Source organism: Pistacia vera, unplaced genomic scaffold (assembly GCF_008641045.1).
Source record: "Pistacia vera cultivar Batoury unplaced genomic scaffold, PisVer_v2 Contig320, whole genome shotgun sequence".
Lineage (NCBI taxonomy): Eukaryota > Viridiplantae > Streptophyta > Magnoliopsida > Sapindales > Anacardiaceae > Pistacia > Pistacia vera.
Genome location: NW_022196136.1, coordinates 1,671,503 through 1,692,514, shown reverse-complemented (window position 1 = coordinate 1,692,514; position 21,012 = coordinate 1,671,503). Strand labels below are relative to the sequence as shown.

The 21,012-nt window shown below is 34.9% G+C and overlaps 2 long non-coding RNA genes across 3 annotated transcripts; both read right to left on the bottom strand.

Moving 5' to 3' along the window:
* Positions 1-6,203: 6,203 nt before the first annotated feature.
* Positions 6,204-6,694, bottom strand: LOC116136900. Its single transcript, XR_004129076.1, has 3 exons — positions 6,641-6,694; positions 6,325-6,409; positions 6,204-6,245 (listed from the first exon to the last, which is right to left on the bottom strand). It is a non-coding gene; the product is annotated as an uncharacterized LOC116136900 (long non-coding RNA).
* Positions 6,695-16,923: 10,229 nt separating this feature from the next.
* Positions 16,924-17,741, bottom strand: LOC116136942. Of its 2 annotated transcripts, none has more exons than XR_004129100.1 (3): positions 17,682-17,741; positions 17,365-17,438; positions 16,924-17,271 (listed from the first exon to the last, which is right to left on the bottom strand). It is a non-coding gene; the product is annotated as an uncharacterized LOC116136942 (long non-coding RNA). The 2 variants fall into 2 exon arrangements; XR_004129099.1 differs by having other exon boundaries at positions 17,365-17,542; positions 17,573-17,709.
* Between the last annotated feature and the right edge of the window lie 3,271 nt (positions 17,742-21,012).

Here is a 21,012-nt window from a genome sequence, read left to right as displayed (position 1 = left end):
CATACCTAGATACGGCCGGCCCAAAAGTACCTTTTTCAGACTACTTAGAAAAAATGAACCATTCTACAATATTCAATTTTATACTGTTTTTAAATATGTAACATTATCTTAGAATATTCGAAAATATTTTTCATATTATTTTTATAGATTTCATGAAGCATTCAAATAACAGCTTATAGATAAATAATACAACCATGAGTTAAAATATTATGAGAAGAATAATATGATGCAATAATATCGTTGATAACTTTGTTAAATATGATGACTTGCCGACATGCAACTGAACCAGTCGGTTAAGAACAAGTCGAACCTCTAACTCTCAAACATGTGGTCGTCCCAGAACCAAACACGTAAAGAAATTATCCACGAAAGAATTACTTGTCACCCTGTGGGGTGAGGAGGCCAATTGAATGGATAAAACTAAAGTAAGCAGTAGTTTAGCAGTTATCTCTTAAAACGCACCGCATGGTCAACAAATATAGCAAAAAGTTTGATTGGGCGGGGGACCTGGTGGGTGCTGGTTGCAGACGGGGTGACGACAGAAGCGGTTACAAGAGTTTGGAATTGTAACTCCCGAGGAAGATTAAGATAAGCCTAAGCCTATCTCATTTTCATCCAATTCTTATACAACTTGGCAATTCTATCCTGAAACTATGGTTACTCCCAATCTCATTTTTATATTTTTATATGATGTGGTATGGGCAGACACCACTCAGCAGAATCATGAATCGTCCAGTGTGGTGCCGGTGGGCAGTGAGTGGTTGATAAATAGACACCAGAGCAAGTACTAAGAGCTAGCTTTCTCGAGTATTATTCTTTTATTTTTTTTTAATGCAAATTGAGCTATTGATGATAATAGTTTAAGCCATTATATCGCATACCATTATTTCAGGTTCAGGGCTTTAGAAGATGAGATGATAAACATTTGTTCTTTGGATCGAATTCTTATGAAAATAATAAGGTGTGGTGATTGATCAATAATTTTGCGTGGCATGCAAATCAGACATAAAAACAGAAAAGGTGGTTGAATATTGGATTTAGGATGGTATCGGAAGTGGTCCTCAATCTCTGATGTAAGCTAAACTATTTAGCACTTCGAGGCGCAATAGAATAGAACCTTCATTTCATTTTCACTCACATGCATCTCATTCTACTTCTTCCAAAAAAACTCAAAAACTTGTGTGCTACTTAATTTATATACTTAATTATAAATACTCACTTTTATTTCTTAGAAGAGTACCATTAATTGCTATTATAGAAAAAATAACTAATATATTTATTTCAAATCACCACAATGATTGAGTGATTAACTAGAACTTAGAGTGTATTACTTAAAGATCTTGAGTTCGATTTCCTTCGACTCCTAATAGGAGTGACCACTAAAGCTCTTATCCGACTGCACTTCTAAGGTTTTAGAGGATTAATTGAAGTGTTTGCAAGCTAACCCAAACACTCCCAATTATCAATAATTATATATATATATATATATTGAAAGCTCTTATTCTAGGCTTTTTGAGAATTATCTGGGTTATGCTAACTTTAGGGTAAAATAGTATTGTGATTTGTGTTCAAATCATAAACTTCTCTGGGCCTTTTGTTTAATGTACGTGAGCTTCATTCATCTGTGGGCTGGGCTTTCTCAACAGGGTCTGCCCTCAGCTGGCATCAACTCCTTCTATTTTCTTTTAACTTTCCATGCTCTGCATAGTAACTAGAGGTGGAAAAGCAACCCGCCGCCCGCCCCGACCCGGCCCACGACGGGTTCCGCAAAGTGGCGGTTTTCCTGACCCACCCGCCACATGGTAGGCCGGGTTAGGCCCGCCAATTATGGGAATTGGTTGGCCCAACCCGGCCCGTCACCCTACCCTGTCGGGCTGGGTTAACCCCCTTTTCGTTTTTATTTTATTTTTTATTTTGTTTTGTTTAAGTTTAAATGTTTATTAACTTTTCAAATGAATAATTAACAATTATAAATAAATAAATGTAATTGTTTTTAGTTAACTTCTTTTAATATCAATAATTCAATTAAATTAATTTTTTTTTAACATTCCAAATATTAATTCAATTTTAATACATTAAAATGTAATATAAGAAAAATTAAATTATTTATTTATTAAAAAATAAAAGAAATTACAATAATTATTACCTCGTTAAAAACCTCACCAAGAAAAACCCAATGGGACAAAACATTGGTAAGGAAAAGAGTGCAATAATTGACAATTAATTTACAAATTACAATTTACAATTACAAACTAATTTTGGGGTTGACTAGACCTCTCTCATCGTACATCTATATTACAAAATTGAAATGATTCTATTAAAGTATCGTCGACAACCTCGTATTAACCTTGATGTCGCGACCGTTCCCAATCTCGAAGATATGTGAGGACTTCAATCATTTTTGGTGAAAGTTTAGTCCTCCTTCATTTAAAATTCTTCCACTTACACTAAATGTTTGTTCGGATGAACGGTTGAGACTAGAACAGCAAAAACATCCAAGGCAATCTTGATAATACCGAAAAAATATATTTTCTGGTTTTCCAATATTCCAAGACATCAAATTTGACTCTTTGTGTGGATCTGTTGGTAACATTTTAGGAGTTTCTCAAATATTGTTGAAGCTCGTTACTCTGTGATTGCATGGCGGATAGTAGATTCGTTGTTGCCGTTGGTGCTTCTGAAGAGGAGGCACGCCTGTGCTTCGGGTTTGGTTCCTCTTCGGCCTATTAAATGCACTCCAGGTGTAGAAGTCTTCATTTGTTTCTTCTGATGAAACTTCCCTTTGTAGTTCGTGTCTTTGCAGTTCCCATACTTGTTTTTCATATTTGAAATATACCTCTGCAAGACAATTGTTACCTCTCCTATTTGATTGACAAATGCTAAGTTTTGTAAATTTCGATATGTCTCTAAACCATTTTCTAAACCTTCTTGTTTAATTCTAGGATAAAAAATGGCACCTAAACAATAAAGAAAATGAATTTTTAAAATATTTTAAAAAAAAAATTTCCATTGCCTTTATTGGTTCTTTTAAAATTTCATTGTTTTTGTTTTTTTGTAGATAACTCTAAAATTTTTATAATTGTATGTATTACCAATGGACTAGTAGGAAATACACACCAGAAAGTTATAAAGTGGATTGGTAAAAAATTTAAGAAAAGAATGAAATACTTTAGCTATTTGCCAATCATTTTCTCACCAATAATAGGACCTCTATTATTTGCTAACAAATAACTAATTAAATTAGCATAAGGTAAACATGAATCAAGCATTAAATAATACTATCCATCTAATATGCATGTCTAATGTAAATGTTCTAGGAGACATGCCTGATTTATATAAGTATCTTGAAATTTAACATTTCTTTTATTACTACTTGTAACCAAGCTAACAATCTCTAATTCTATCAATATTTTCTTTAATTGTTTTCATACCACTTTTCACAATTAAATTAATAACTGACATGCACAAAGTTGGTGAAAAAACTTCAAATTATTTTATAAAAGATAATTACTTTGAAATAATCTATAGCTTTACTATTAGAACTTGCATTATCTAAAGTTAAACTTATCACTTTACTAACAATATCATATCTTCTAAACTTCAACAATTTTATATAAATCGGTTCACCACTATGATCAACATCCTTAATCTAATAATCCTGATAAAGATTTATTTAATTTATATTCATTATCAAAATAATGACTAGTCACACAATATAATCTTGATTAACTCTACCACTCCAAATATCGACAGTTAGAGTCACACTACATGACAAGTATGTATTTATTTTTTAGTTCTAATTTCATTTTCTTAAATAATTTTTTAAAATCATTTCTAGTTGCAATTTTAGAAATACCTTTTAAATCCTGGAAAAAATGAAGTTTGAAAAATCTTTCAAATATTTATCTTCAGCCATATTAATAGGTTGATCAGTTGCAGTAATATATAAAGCTAATAGTTCCTATATACATCAGAATTATAACGCCAAGTAGTACCCATATTAGTTATTTGAGTTTAATTGCCTTCTCTATTTCCATGTTGATTAATATGTTTATTAGCATCCTTTTTAAGTACTAGTATCATTACCTGAATCAGTTTTTATAAATATTCCACAGTATTTGCATCTCGTTTTTTTGACTTGAATGCCATTTTCTCTCGTCGTAAAACTTGTCGAAATGCGCCCAAACGTCTGATGTGTGTTCTGTCGTTTCGACGGCAGTTGATGAACCCGCCTCAGCTTCAGATGAAGTTGGACAGGACAACGTTACGAGGACAACTTCTAGAACCACCGGAGCTGTATGGGGAGGAATCAGGGCATATTTTGAGGTGTATCGGATTTTGAGACTGGGAAAGTTGCGGGACTATTTGAATCTCCTGCATTTATGTTAATAAAATCGGCGGAACTAGCTAAGATAGTAGTTTTTCTTCATCATTGATATTGATGGGAGAGAAATATCTATCAATTGTAGTTTGAAAAAAAAATTGATGTAGAAGAAAATAAAAATTAAGAAAGAGAATTGGAATATGGAAATTGAAAATTGGAAATATGAATTGAAAATTGCAAAACTAATAAAATTAAAATAAGAGCAAATTGATAACACAAAAGATTAAGAGAATAAATGAATAATTGAGAGATTAGAGATTAGAGAAAATGAAAGAATGAGAGAATTTGAGTTGTGAGAAAAGATGAGAGTTTAGGACTAATTTATAGAAAAAAATGGGAAAAGAAAATGATGAAAAAGATCTCTCTAACGCTATATTTCAAGGTGAAAGGTAATTGAAAAAACAAAATTTTTTTTTTTTATTTGTTTTTCGGCCAACCTGCGGGTCACCGACGGGTTGCGGTCCTTTATCTAGAAGGACAAACAGCAACCCGCGGGCTCGTTTGCCATTCTCAACCTGGCCTGCCCGGGGTTGCTGGCGGGGTAGGTTCAACCCAGCCCGCCTTATGCGGTCCAGGTTGAACCCTCTTGAATGCAGGTCGGATTTCAATTGACCTGCCTAACCCAATCCATTTGTTCCACCTCTATCTGTAACATGTTTTTCTCAATATTTTCATGTTGTGTATTTGGGGAGTAAGTGAGATAAGATAACACAAAATAGGAAAACAGAAAATGACCTTCAATATTTTATATCAAACATTCAAGTTGGCACGGTTGGTAATCTGTCATATCACCTAAATTTGACAATCATGCATCAAAAACATGTGAGTAGCCTGATTCTTTAATAAATATATATTATCACCTATTTTTAACCACAAATAATATTATAATTATCCCCTTGTTATCTTAATTAGCATATTATAATAAGAGTCTTATATATAATATAAGATACCCGTATGTATCATATCTGGGAATTGGAACCAATGATGAATTCTCCAAATAATGGACTTTAGAGGAACATGAAAGAAAGATTGATGGTTATTCGTAATTAGTATTAGGTGATAGGTACCGAAGAGTTATAGCAGCTGGACAGAAAAAAGAGAGACCTGATAGCATAAGAAAAGTCTGGTCATTAATGGCTTTGCATTCGACTATTCACAATTTTGAATGTCAGGAATAAGCCCCATCAGTGTGTCCCTTTCAATACAGCAGAACATTGTATGGTAAATTCTAGCCAAGCAATTAGACAAAAGGATCGCTCTGTTCAAATGTGACTGACTAGTAAATTCTTGTTCTGTAAATCTTGCATTATTCTATAAAAGTACTGAGATCGAAACTAGAGTTTGTCAGAGGGAAAGTACAGTTGAGGGTTTGATAAGGCCAAAAGCTTCATATTTTCTTCATATCATTTCTAGCATTTTTAAGCATCTTACGTTGGACTCTGTTTTGCTTTTGCACTAAGTCTGATGAAAGTGCTTGCGAACAAAAAACTTCACATAACCATGCTACAAAAGCACTAAATTCTATCACCCAAATGCTTTTTACCAATATTCACATACACCTGACTCATGAATCACATCACATAAGCTTAAAATCAAAATATTAGTAGGCACACAAAAAGAACCATGGTACGACACTGGCATCTATAAGAAATGCCCCATTTGATTACAACTTAAACCGCATAGTGCTGTACAAAGTCCATCTAACTTTTACAACCCCAAAAATTTTCCAGGCCCAAAACTGAGAAGCATATCATTTTAAAAGGGCTTTCTCAATTCATTCACTGGTAGAGTATCTTGAAGTCCAGTACTTTTCAATTTCCTCGCTGTTTCTCCAGGAATTCTTCCAGCAATCAGAGACCACCTGAAGGAATACAACTTAGTGTTAGTAAGCTCCTTGGTGTTTGATTTTTGCATACAGAGAAGAAATAATTTAACCCCACCTCTCACCAACCAGATTGAACATCCTAGTTATAAGGGTTTCTTCATCCTCTGAGAATTCAAGCTTTGAGTCTTGACTGGATTGGTCTGCAACAAACACCCATGAAAATACTAATTATTTAATATCATAGCAAAGGATTCATTGGAATACTTTCAATAGAGTAACCTAAACAAAAACTTTAACCTAATAGAACCAAAATATGTACAAACCCACAAACTTATCATAAGAAAAGAAATCAAAGTCGAGCCATTAAGAACTTAAAACGAAGAAAACAGTAAAGATAATGAAATTAAAAAAGAGGAATTTGAAAAGGGTACCTCTAGAATCCACAGAGCATCATCAGAAGTCTGATCCAAGTCAGCCATCAAGAGTTGAAACAGCAAAGACCAGAATTCAGGATAAAAATAATGCGTGCGTGAAGAGTAGTAAATAAAAGGTTGAGAAGTGGAAGAAAGAAACGGTGTGAATGTTGGAATTGAAAGGCATTGTAAGTGTAGTATTAATAGGAAGAAAAATGTGTTGATGGATGGAGAAGAATGGGCGGTGTGACCGTGAAAGAGAAGCTGAGAAATGGTAGTTATGGACTAGGTTCTAGTCCAACTTTGATAGGTAGTTGAACACTTACCCGTTGGTTGGTATTGATATCTTTCCATCAAGATTCTCTTCCTACATTACTCATAACTTTATTTCAATCCCAATTACTTATTTATGCAATCACTTATCATTGCTTTAAGATTAACGGTTTTGATATCTAACAAGAATTCTTTAGTTGAGTGTTATATACGAGAGTTTTGCCTTGAAACGAAATGTTTGGTAGGAGAATTATTTAAGAAATTATTCGGGATGAATGTTAGCAGTAATTAAGAAAATGACAAAGGAGAAACAGACATACCATAAGACATTTATAATGATTCCTATAAAATAATATACGAGACGACTACGCCTAGATCTACTCCATCTTTCTAGCTGTTCTTATCTGATTGTGAATAAGACAAATGTTTGAGTCGCCGACGCTCACAATCAGCAAGTAGAGAAGCCACCGCAGAGTTTATCTAGTATTTTTGGACATATATTTGAACCCATTGTAATTTTATACTGACAATGACAGAATACTTACATTATATAAATACGTACTGTATATTGTGTAGTTATTAAATTTTGACATTTAAAGTTTAAATACCAACATCACAATACGATTACTTCATCTCATAATGGACAAATATGCTTGTAGAGTTGTTGTAGTTGTATTACAAGCCAAATTGTCTCTTCTGTTAAATACTGTTTGGTGGGAATGGGATAAAATTAATTACCCTATTCCATATAATAAAATATTACCATTGAGAGTGGTTATAACTTTCACTGTAGATTGGAGTTTTGCAGATGAATGATAACATGAGGAGAAGCAATATGGGAATGACTGCTGCTGATCTCGCATAAAGAAATAATTATAATTTCATTGGATGAAAACGATAACCAGTCTCTTACTTTTGACTTGTTAATATCTCACCAACTGTGTTAAAAATTTTTCAGAGTAACGACATGTTCCCCACCAAGGTTTGCCGAAACCCCAGTCAGTACCACTGGTTTCATTTTATTCTAGATTCCCACCCTTAAAGTGACGAAAAAAACGTTTGATGTAACGGTAAAGAGGTAAATTGGTCATTTACATGGGCAGCGCACGTTAGCAAACCACTGCCTCTAACAGTTCTCCGGCGCACGTTAGCAGCCGCGCTCCTGACGTTTTCACTCTTTTCCGGCGATTCTTCCACCTAAATCACCCTTGTCACCACCATTTGAACCCCCATCCTCCCCTCTACAAACTATACCATTCACACCCCCTCATCACTCGCCGATCTCCGGCAACGCAACGAAAAACGGCCGTGACACGCACTCTTGGCCGGCGAATGACGACGAAACGCTTGCGGGGACATAGGGGTTCTATAGATTGGGGACAGTGGTTGCATTGTGGTGTCCAATTGGATTTCACCATCGGAATCGACCGGAATCCGTGAAGAACACCGAAACCCTAAGCCTAACGGTGCCGGCGATTGGAGGGCAAATGAGTCGGGAACCAGAGGGGTTTTGGACACGGACTACAGGGAAGTGATGGAGGTGACCAGGGGTTCGACGTCGTCGGAAACAGCCCAATCGGGCTGTTTCCGGTGAGGGTGTATAGTGACCGAGGTGTTTTTGATATAATTTTGAAAATAAAATGGTAAGTTTTGTAATTCACTAATTGGGGTTAAAATAATTATTAATTTAGGGTTAAGGGCTTATGTAATTGCACCCTCTAACCCTAAAAATTCATAATACTGTTACTTTAAAGGTGGGAATCTAGAATAAATGAAACCAGTGATACTAACTGGGATTTCGTCAACCTTGGGTGGGAATATGTGTTTACTCTATTTTTTCACGACTTTGACTAAGTAATCTTACTTTAATGCTTATATTAAAGATGATTTACAGAAGTTGAACTTTAACCATTCCTTTCCAAAGAAGCGGCCAACAACAATGCACCTGCTTAATTTCTAAAATCCGAGTTTTGCATCTCCTGTTTTAATAAAATTAAAATGTTATCTAATGAATTGAAGTAAACAAATTATAATTTACATCACTAAACCCTAACAATTCTCTTATAATATCTTGATAAGAAAACATCTCTAATCTAACATGATTTCATTTTTTTTTTCTAGATTTTCACCCTTAGGGCGTGTTTGTTTGAGAGTAATAGGAGATTCTGAGATAATCATCTTATATTACTTGATTACTATGTTTGGTTGTTAATAATATAAGATTTCCAGTAATTTTCCAAACTAATAGGAGGCATTTGGATTGGGGGTATAAAGATAACGGAGTAATCTTCGTTTAGTTTGCAAGATTCTGTGTTGATTTTGCAAGTAAAAAATATTACAATAATCTTTTATTGCAATAGTTTTTACTGTTGATAATGTAGGGGTAATCTTATTACCTTGTTAGGGGGTGTTTATTAAAACTTACCAGGTAATATGATTTTCTATCCTTTTTGCCCTTAATTAAAAACACATTTCAGCCACATTGCCTCAAATGTCTACCAAATAACAATTAGCGTAGGTCTCCTACATTGAGAATTAGCTAAAACACCTCAACCACAAAAAGTTTAAAAGTTAACAAAATACCCCCACCACCCAGACCACCGCTGACCCGTCGGCGTCAGTTGCTGCAATGGTGCACAACCGCGTATCTGGTCGGTTGTGCGCTGGTAAGGTCTTTTCTGACTATGGTGTGGAAACGACCAGATCTGACGTTTCTATAACCGTTTCAACGCCCAAGAGTGTGGCCGTGAACGACCATAATCAGGCCGTGAAACGAACACAGATCCGACTGAACGACCACAGATCAGATCGTGAAATGACCAAGATCTGACAATGAATAGTCATAATATGACCGTTTTCCGTCATGGATTTGTGATCCATGGTCATTTTTTACTTTGTCGGCGCATGGCCGGCCATATCGGCTAATTGTGTGCCATTTCGTCAACTGCTGGTGATGGTGGTTGGCTATCGCAGTGGCTTGGTGTTAGTGAAAGAGAGGGATGTGCCACGATTGGGTTTCACATATCAGCTGGCTGGCGATTAGATAGTATGGGGTGGACACTGCAACTCTTGGGCACAACACGGCTAAAAAGGCAGATAAATGGGGGGGGGGGGTGGGGGGGGGGGGGGGGGAGAGGAAGTTTGATTGTTTGGTAATAAACTGTTTTGATTTGTGTGAAAAGTACGCCCAGGATCTACGAAACGGACGATGATGACACCAACAATGGTGATGAGTTGAGAGAGGGTTTAAGTGGAGAAAAATTGAAATCAAAGTGAAAATCTGATTTAAGATACAAACAATATCACTTTAAGATGAAATCTGAAATACGAAATCAGAGGTAAAACTTACCATTTTGCTAATGTTTAGCGGAAACTTGTTTTGCTTCCCATAAAAAAAAAAAAAAAAATTCATTGAAGGCAACATTAATTAAAATTATTAATATTGTGCTGAATGATCAAATAACTTTAAAATGGATATATAAGGTAATATGAAGAATGGGTTTCAATTTTTTTATTTTTATTTTTATACTAAGTTGTGCCAAACTTAAACAATCCTAATATCACGCGCAAACGGTATTTAGGGCGAAGTCATCACATGAATACAACGCAGTATACATAATTTTTATTCCTCAATAAACGTCTTGGAAGAAACCATAATCCTTCCCAAACAACAGAACTAGAAGCTTAAAGACCACACCCAATCAGCTGTTTCAAACTTTTGACGTTGCACATACACAACAATATTATAACCCCAAGTAATAAGTTCAAATCATATATTTCTTGCAACTATGCATAAGCAAAGCCAACTCCATATAGTACTTCTTTCCTACTTAGAAGCCATGGATCTTGAGAATCTTTCCTCACAATGCCAGCCTGTTTGGCCACAGAAAAAACTCTAATTACCAAAGCACAACAAAGTTGTTTAACATAAATACCTTGTTAATGTATACATATAGCATTACCTGAACAAGGAGGTTACACATTCTTTCTTGGTCACCCTGGAGTTGTATGACCTAAGAACGTATAAAAATTCATTCAGGCTATATTCTATATACAAACTTTTCTCTCAAATAACAATCCCTATTCTAACTAGATATGGATTTCGAAAACATTTAATCAAGGGTCTGTGACTGACCTGGCCTAACTCAGGTCCTGACAACAGTACCATTACAGCGAACTCTTTCTTGAGGTCCTTGAGAATCTTGTTTAGCTGTAGTCCTTTCAATTCCACCTTGCACGGTTGTCAGGCTTTTTCCTCCCATTACGTGTTGAACCGAATATGGACGTAATCTTTTGCCCCACACCGAGTCTCAGCATTTGCCTCAGCGAAGGGATCTGCCCCACCATAAACAAACACAAAATCAAGCAATCAAAAGACATATCTACTACTGTCATGGATACAAACATATCAACAGAATCAGCTTTAGCATAACTCACCAAAGGCACTTGGATTCTGGTTGTCAAATTCAGACATGAACCTTGGTGTGAGGGGAAGAGTCAGTAACCGACAATTGATTCCCTTTAATCAATTTGACCTCAGCGCAACCAAAGGCAGAAAAAACACGTCAGTCTGAATTGGAAACAAACAACAATAACCTCTCAACTAGATTAGCTAAAGAAAAACTTCCTCACCCATATGAGCTAACAATTCCATTTTACAATTTCTATTTCTAGGACCAAATCCTATTGTAAAATTATTGGCTATACAATCTTACGGGCAACAACCATATCTTTAGTACCTCTATTCTCTCATGGTCCTTGAGTTAAAAAAGGCTATCACCTTACTTCAATCATGGTAAAATCCATACTTCATTATTGCATGGACAAATGTCTTTTCATGACAGCCATCAACTACCTCGCTAAGATAACTAATATGATCATACTTTCTTGGACCACTTTTTCAATGCCTTTTAAATCCATAATATTCACATCCAAGTTTATGACTTAGAAAAAAATTATCTCAAACTCACTATCCTGAAGCCAAAACACAATCCTTCCTGTGAAATGCATTTATATAACTAGTATATCAATTCAGACATCAAAATTGTTCAGGAAAAATAACTACCATATTCAAAACTAACAAATAGTTCATTTCATCGCGAATGAATCATATGCACTATTGAAGTAGAGCATAGTCAACATCACCAACGATTTCCCATAAATTACAAAAGATTGGTACTAACCCTATAATTACAAATCGCCAAGATCAGCTTAACAAGGCTCAATAAATTGAACAAATAAACAACAACCACAAATTGGAATTTCCCCCCAAAAATAAATAAAATGCAACCTAATTTTTCGAATCCCATAATATCCATGAATCAAAGTAGCATAAACCTAAATTTTCTCAGAATAAAAATAGATGAACCCTAATCAAACACTCGTACAAAACAATAACAGATGCAGGGAATACAATAATATAAAATATCCTAAACCCAAAAGATGAAATCAACAAAACGGAAAAATAATAGCAGGGCAACTCATGAAATGATTCAATTAGACAAAAACAACACATTAAACAAAGGTAAACAAGACGAAAGAAACAAACGGATAAAGAACATATCAATTATGGACAAGAATGCGAAACCAGAAGAAGATTAACTTACAGAAAGATGTAAAATCGGAGAATTTATAGAAAAAGTGCAAGGATTGGATTGTATTGGGCTGAGGTAGGGGTGTTATATAAAAAAGGGCCTCCTCGTGACCACAACAACGCACTTTTTTATAGACACTTTGCTTTTTTAAACTACGTCGTATCTTAGTCGGTTTGTTTTGTGTGTTTCTACGGTTGAGATTATAAGATGTTTACAACGATGAAGGGCTATGATTTTATTACACGTCCAAAGTTCGAAGATAAAGTGACATACAGGAGGTTTGTGCGTCCTACGCACGCTGCCATTGAAAAGATTCCATTTGGCCTTTAAATAAAGGGTGATGAAAATGATATATATTCGATTGTTGATTAAGGTACAAACGGTGTCGTGACGATTTTAAAACTCGGCCCAAATTTTAAATTTTAAATTTTAAATTTAAATAATATTTTATAGTTATTTGTATAATATGAAAAAAAAACCATCTAAAATTAAAAAAGACATCATAAAGTGGAATAAAAATTATATGATATAACTTCATGTAAACTATTTAAAAATTATCTGAAAATTAATAATAGAAGACACTTTGTGTAAATACGATGGACGTTGGTTCTATATTGTAAAGTCACCAACGACATCTCTGAAGAAGGAATCAAAGAATAAGATGGGGGGGTTTAAAATGGTGATAGTACATATGTTCAATCCATTCTTATAGTTGTAAGCCCTAGAGGGATCGTATGTTTTGTTCCTAGACTTCAATCCAAATGTGTTTGTTAAGTGTAGGCATATAGCTCCATTTAAACACTCAACAATCCTCCACAATAAGTGATGTGGGACTTGTTGCAACAGTGTTATAGGCTTTTCCTCAAGTGTAGATTATTAGAATTAATAAATAATTGTTGTACCCATTAATTGTTGGAATTATGAGTCAAATCAAATCAATTAGTATTGCATTGAGATATGAGTTTCCTACATATTTTTGTAGAACTACATCATATATTATATAGGAATTAATATAAAAATGTATTAGGATAGGAATATAATCCTATTAGGAATAGTTCTTAGGTATTACTTATAAAAGGTATTAAATCATAGAGATTGGTAAAGGCAAATGACACAATTAGCGTGTAAGAGTCACTAAAACAGCTTTAGAGAAAAAAACAAATTTGTGTGAAACTAAGAGATTCTTGTAATTTTTATCGACAAAAGTAGATATAACTATCATACGAAAGTGAAACTATATAAATTATCGTGTCTGTGTGTGATTTTATAAATTGTCGTTTCATAACATCTAGTACCAAAATCATTATAACAATATTGATGATAGTAATTTAAAATTAACATAAATATTATATTAAAAACTTCATAATATGTTTATTTAATAAAAAAAAGTATAGATGTTTCCTAATTCCTACGTTGAGAAGGATTCTCAAATCACAATGGAGTTGATGCAGTGTTAAGAAGCCTACCCAGCCTGATTTGAATTTCCGTTTTAGTTTTTTAAGTTTAGTCTTACACATGGCCCAATTTCATATTATTTTCTAACCTCTTTTTATTTGTGCCCCTTTTCTGATTAAAGTAAACAGCTTTTCACCTTTATCTATCTGCTTGGAAGTTTGATGGCAGCGGTTACGAGGGTAAACCATGATAGCGGTTTTGAGGATAAACTACTGTAGTAGTTTTGAGAGGTTTTTAGTAGCAGTTTTTAAAATACCCAACCGGTGTTGGGGAGTTTATTTTCCAGCAGTTCTAACAGTTTTTTAAAATGATAAGTTTACATATATACCCATAAAAATACCCCAACTTCAACCAATACTTGGGAGTTTTTTTTTTTCAATTACCAATACCTAGTATCAAAGTTCCTTCCAAGTTTAATTTATTTGTAAGTTCTTTCATTGTATATTATTTAATTTATTTGTATGTTTTCACTAAAATATGTAATTTAGTTGATAACATTCGTTATGTTGGCACTATTAGCATACTTGGTAATTTGACTTCCACTCAACAACTAGATTTGCTGAAAATATATGCAAAAGAAGCCAAATTGAGCTTCCCACATTACCAATGAGTTCGGGTTTTCTATTGAATAACCCAATTCATATCCAAGAACAGCAAACTCTAAAAGAGAACTGTTCAGAAAAATAAATAGTTTGAATATAAGCAACCAAAATTGAAGCAAAAATTTCAAGAATTATCACATGTTTAAAGAGATATAGGTGCATTTTTAACTTCCTCAAGCAGAGAGACTATTTTCTACCAAAACATACTCTGCCCAGCATCAGTAACAACGTGGTTTCTCATCTTCACTAGAATAGTGTAGATTTTTTCATAAGAAATTCATAGGATGCAAAAACTGCATTCATTAGCATTGTGTAAACCTCGTCCCATGGTTGCCTGTTTTGAGGGATAAAAATAAACAGTCTGGGTAGGTGTAAGCAATTGGAGATGATGGAACCATTTCAACACAACCATGGAGGCAATAGTATTATTAACTACAATCTCTGCAATAAATCTGCAAGTGAATTGTTGAAAGCACAAAAACTCAAATGTGATTAATTTTACCACTAACTGAAAACCTAATTAAAAAGAATAACCTATTGCAAATCTAAGGCAAATCAATTAAGAAGAACAAAGGATCCTTCCCTCATTTATGCATGGCATGGTAAACCCAAACAAAAAATGAGAGAGAAACAAACCTTGTTGAGAGAATTGAAGAAGCTAGAGAAGGAAGAATCAAACGAAGAAAAGTCAGTCTTTTCCTTTGGCCCTCTATCCTATGACTTTTTTTTAGCAGCAAAGGGATTATTGTATATCACGGAATAATTGTGGAAATGGGTTTTTTTGGGATAAAATTTTTAAACCAACCAAAACACCCCGATTTGGGGTGTTTTATAAACCCCTAAAAAATATACTACACTGGTTTTTGAGGGTTTTAAACCAGTCCACAAAAAATCTGGCAAGTAATGGTTTTTAAACACCTCAAAACCAGTTTAATTAAAAAACCCCCCAAAACTAGTGCAAAAAAAAAAAAAAAAAACTCCCGAGCAGACCCTAAGTGTAAAGTGTCTCTTAAATGTAGTTTATAAAACTTGTGCCTTCTAAGTGTTATGTTAGAAAAATATNGAATGACTGCTGCTGATCTTCGCATAAAGAAGATAATTATAATTTCATTGGATGAAAACGATAACCAAGTCTCTTACTTTTGACTTGGTAATAATCTCACCAACTGTGTTTAAAATATTTTTCAGAGTAAACGACATGTTCCCACCCAAGGTTTGCCGAAACCCCAAGTCAGTACCACTGGTTTCATTTATTCTAGATTCCCACCCTTAAAGTGACGAAAAAACGTTTGATGTAACGGTAAAGAGGTAAATTGGTCATTTTACATGGGCAGCGCACGTTAGCAAACCACTGCCTCTAACAGTTCTCCGGCGCACGTTAGCAGCCGTCGCTCCTGACGTTTTTCACTCTTTTCCGGCGATTCTTCCACCTAAAATCACCCTTGTCACCACCATTTGAACCCCCATCCTCCCCTCTACAAAACTATACCATTCACAACCCCTCATCACTCGCCGATCTCCGGCCACGGCAACGAAAAACGGCCGATGAACACGCACTCTTGGCCGGCGAATGACGACGAAACGCTTGCTGGGGACATAGGGGTTCTATAGATTTGGGGACAGTGGTTGCATTGGTGGTGTCCAATTGGATTTTCACCATCGGAATCGACCGGAATCCGGTGAAGAACACCGAAACCCTAAGCCTAACGGTGCCGNTAATTATCCCCTTGTTATCTTAATTAGGCATATTAATAAATAAGAGTCATTATATATAATATAAGATACCCGTATGTATCATATCTGGGAGATTGGGACCAATGATGGAATTCTCCAAAATAATGGACTTTAGAGGAACATGAAAGAAAGAATTGATGGTTAATTCGTGATTAAGTATTAGGATGATAGGTACTGAAGAGTTATAGCAGCTGGACAGAAAAAAAGATGAACCGATTGCGTAAAGAAAAGTCTGGTCATTAATGGCTTTGCATTCGACTAGTCACAATTTTGAATGTCAGGAATAAGCCCCATCAGTGTGTCCCTTTCAATACAGCAGAACATTGTATGGTAAATTCTAGCCAAGCAATTAGACAAAAGGATCGCTCTGTTCAAATGTGACTGACTAGTAAATTCTTGTTCTGTAAATCTTGCATTATTCTATAAGAAGTACTGAGATCGAAACTAGAGTTTGTCAGAGGGAAAGTACAGTTGAGGGTTTGAATGAGGCCAAAAGCTTCATAATTTTCTTCATATCATTTCTAGCATTTTTAAGCGTTCTTAACGTTGGACTCTGTTTTGCTTTTGCACTAAAGTCTGATGAAATGTGCTTGCGAACAAGAAAACTTCACATAAATCATGCTACAAAAGCACTAAATTCTAGTCACCCAAATGCTTTTTACCATATATTCACATACACCTGAGCTCATGAATCACATCACATAAGCTTAAAATCAAAATATTAGTAGGCACACAAAAAGAACCATGGTACAAGACACTGGCATCTATAAGAAATGCCCCATTTGATTACAACTTAAACCGCATAGTGCTGTACAAAGTTTCATACTATACTTTGGTACAACCCCAAAAATTTTCCAGGCCCAAAACTGAGAAGCATATCATTTTTAAAAGGGCTTTCTCAATTCATTCACTGGTAGAGTATCTTGAAGTCCAGTACTTTTCAATTTCCTCGGCTGTTCTTCCAGGAATTCTTCCAGCAATCAGAGACCACCTGAAGGAATACAACTTAGTGTTAGTAAGCTCCTTGGTGTTTGATTTTTGCATAAAGAAAGAAGAAAATAATTTAACCCCACCTCTCACCAACCAGGTTGAACATCCTAGTTATAAGGGTTTCTTCATCCTCTGAGAATTCAAGCTTTGAGTCTTGACTGGATTGGTCTGCAACAAACACCCGATGAAAATACTAAGTTATTTAATATCATAGCAAAAGGATTCATTGGAATAACTTTCAAATAGAGTAACCTAAAACAAAAACTTTAATCCTAATAGAACCAAAAAAATATGTACAAAACTCCACAAACTTATCATAAGAAAAGAAATCAAAGTCAGCCATTAAGTACTTAAAACGAAGAAAACAAGTAAAGATAATGAAATTAAAAAAGAGGAATTTGAAAAGGGTACCTCTAGAATCCACAGAGGCATCATCAGAAGTCTGATCCAAGTCAGCCATCAAGAGTTGAAACAGCAAAGACCAAGAATTCAAGGATAAAAATAATTGCGTGCAGTGAAAGAGTAGTAAATAAAAAGGTTGAAGAAGTGGGAAGAAAGAAACGGTGTGAATGTGGAATTGAAAGGCAGTTAAGGTGTAGTATTAATAGGAGAGAAGAGAAAATAGTGTTGATGGATGGAGAAGAATGGGCGGTGTGACCGTGAAAGAGAAAGCTGAGAAGAATGGTAGTTGATGGACTAGGTTCTAGTCCAACTTTGATAGGTAGTTGAACACTTACCCGTTGGTTGGTATTGATATCTTTCCAGCAAGATTCTCTTCCGTACTTGTACTCATAACTTTATTTCAATCCCAATTAACTTATTTATGCAATCACTTATCATTGCTTTAAGTTTAACGGTTTTGATATCACTAGACAAGAATTCTTTAGTGTGAGTGTTATATACGAGAGTTTTGCCTTGAAACGAAATGTTTGGTAGGAGAATTATTACGAAAATTATCCGGGATGAATGTTAGCAGTAATTAAGAAAATGACAAAGGAGAAACAGACATACCATAAGACATTTATAATGATTCCTATAAAAATAATATACGAGACGACTACGCCTAGATCTACTCCATCTTTCTAGCTGTTCTTATCTGATTGTGAATAAGACAAATGTTTGAGTCGCCGGACGCTCACCAATCAGCAAGTAGAGAAGCCACCGCAGAGTTTATCTAGTATTTTTGGACTATATATTTGAACCCATTGTAAATTTTATACTGACAATGACAGAATACATTACATTATATAAATATCGTACTGTATATTGTGTAGTTAATTAAATTTTGACATTTAAAGTTTAAATACCAACATCACAATATGATTACTTCATCTCATAATGGACAAAATATGCTTGTAGAGTTGTTGTAGTTGTATTACAAGCCAAATTGTCTCTTCTGTATAAATACTTGTTTGGTGGGAATGGGATAAAATTAATTAACCTATTCCATATAATAAAATATTACCATTGAGAGTGGTTAGATAACTTTCACTGTAGATTGGAAGTTTGTAGATGAATGATAACATGAGGAGAAGCAATATGGGAACGACTGCTGCTGATCTTCGCATTAAGAAGATAATTATAATTTCATTGGATGAAAACGATAACCAAATCTCTACTTTTGACTTGGTAATAATCTCAGCAACTGTGTTTAAAATATTTTTCACGACTTTGACTTAGTAATCTTACTTTAAATGCTCATATTAAAGATGATTTACAGAAGTTGAACTTTAACCATTACTTTCCAAAGAAGCGGCCAACAAAAAATGCAACTGCTTAATTTCTAAAATCCGAGTTTTGCATCTCCTGTTTTAATAAAATTAAAATGTTATCTAATGAATTGAAGTAAACAAATTATAATTTACATCACTAAAACCCTAACAATTCTCTTATAATATCTTGATAAGAAACATGCTCTAACTCTAACATGATTTCATTTTTTTTTTCTAGATTTTCACCCTTAGGGCGTGTTTGGTTGAGAGTAATAGGAGATTACTGAGATAAGTCATCTTATATTACTTGATTACTATGTTTGGTTGTTAAATAATATAAGATTCCAGTAATTTTCCAAAACTAATAGGAGGCATTTGGATTGGGGGTATATAAGATAACGGGAGTAATCTTCGTTTAGTTTGCAAGATTCTTGTGTTTGATTTGCAAGTAAAAAAATATTACAATAATCTTTTATTGCAAATAGTGTTTACTGTTGATAATGTAGAGGGTAATCTTATTACCTTGTTAGGGGGTGTTATTAAAACATTACCAAGGTAATATGATTTTTCTATCCATTTTGCCCTTAATTAAAAACCATTTCAGACACAATTGCCTCAAATGTCTACCAAATAACAATTAGCGTAGGTCTCCTACATTTGAGAAATTAGCTAAAACACCTCAACCACAAAAAAGTTTAAAAGTTAACAAAATACCCCCAACCACCCAAGACCACCGCTGACCGTCGGCGTCAGTTGCTGCAATGGTGCACAACCGGCGTTATCTGGTCGGTTGTGCGCTGGTAAGGTCTTTTCTGACTATGGATCTGTGGAAACGACCAGATCTGACGTTTCTATAACCGTTTCACGACCAAAGATGTGGCCGTGAACGACCATAGATCAGGCCGTGAAACGAACACAGATCAGGACATGAAACGACCACAGATCAGATCGTGAAATGACCACAGATCTGACAATGAAATAGTCATAGATATGACCGTTTTCCGGTCATGGATTTGTGATCCATGGTCATTTTTTACTTTGTCGGCGCATGGCCGGCCATATGCGGCTAATTGTGTGCCATTTCGTCAACTGCTGGTGATGGTGGTTGGCTATCGGCAGTGGCTTGGGTGGTTAGTGAAAGAGAAGGGATGTGCCACGATTGGGTTTCACATATGCAGCTGGCTGGCGATTAGATAGTAGTGGTGTGACACTGCAACTCTTGGGCGACAACACGGCTAAAAAAGGCCGTTAGGACATTAATTGCTATTATAGAAAAAATAACTAATATATTTATTTCAAATCACCACAAGATGATTGAGTGATTAACTAGAACTTTAGAGTGTATTACTTAAGAGATCTTGAGTTCGATTTACTTCGACTCCTAATATGAGTGACCACTAAAGCTCTTATCCGACTGGCACTTCTAAGGTTTTAGAGGATTAATTGAAGTGTTTGCAAGCTAACCCAAACACTCCCAATTATCAAATATATATATATATATATATATATATTGAAAGCTCTTATTCTAGGCTTTTTGAGAATTATATGGGTTGTGCTAACTTTAGGGTAAAATAGTATTGCTGATTTGTGTTCAAATCATAAACTTCTCTGGGCCTTTTGTTTAATGTACGTGAGCTTCATTCATCTGTGGGCTGGGCTTTCTCAACAGGGTCTGCCCTCAGCTGGCATCAACTCTTTTATTTTCTTTTAACTTTTCCATGCTCTGCGTCTGTAACTAGAGGTGGAAAAACAATCCGTCCGACCCAACCCGTAACGGGTTACGCAAAGTGGTGGGTCGGTCCTGACCCACCCATCAACATTGACAGGTTGGGTTAGGCCCACCAATTATGGGGAATTTGCTGGCCCAACCCGGCCCATTTATTCCACCTCTATCTATCTTTTAACATGTTTTTCTCAATATTTTCATGTTGTGTATTTGGGGAAGTAAGTGAGATAAGATAACACAAAATAGGAAAACAGAAAATGACCTATCAATATTTTATATCAAACATTCAAGTTGGCACCGTTGG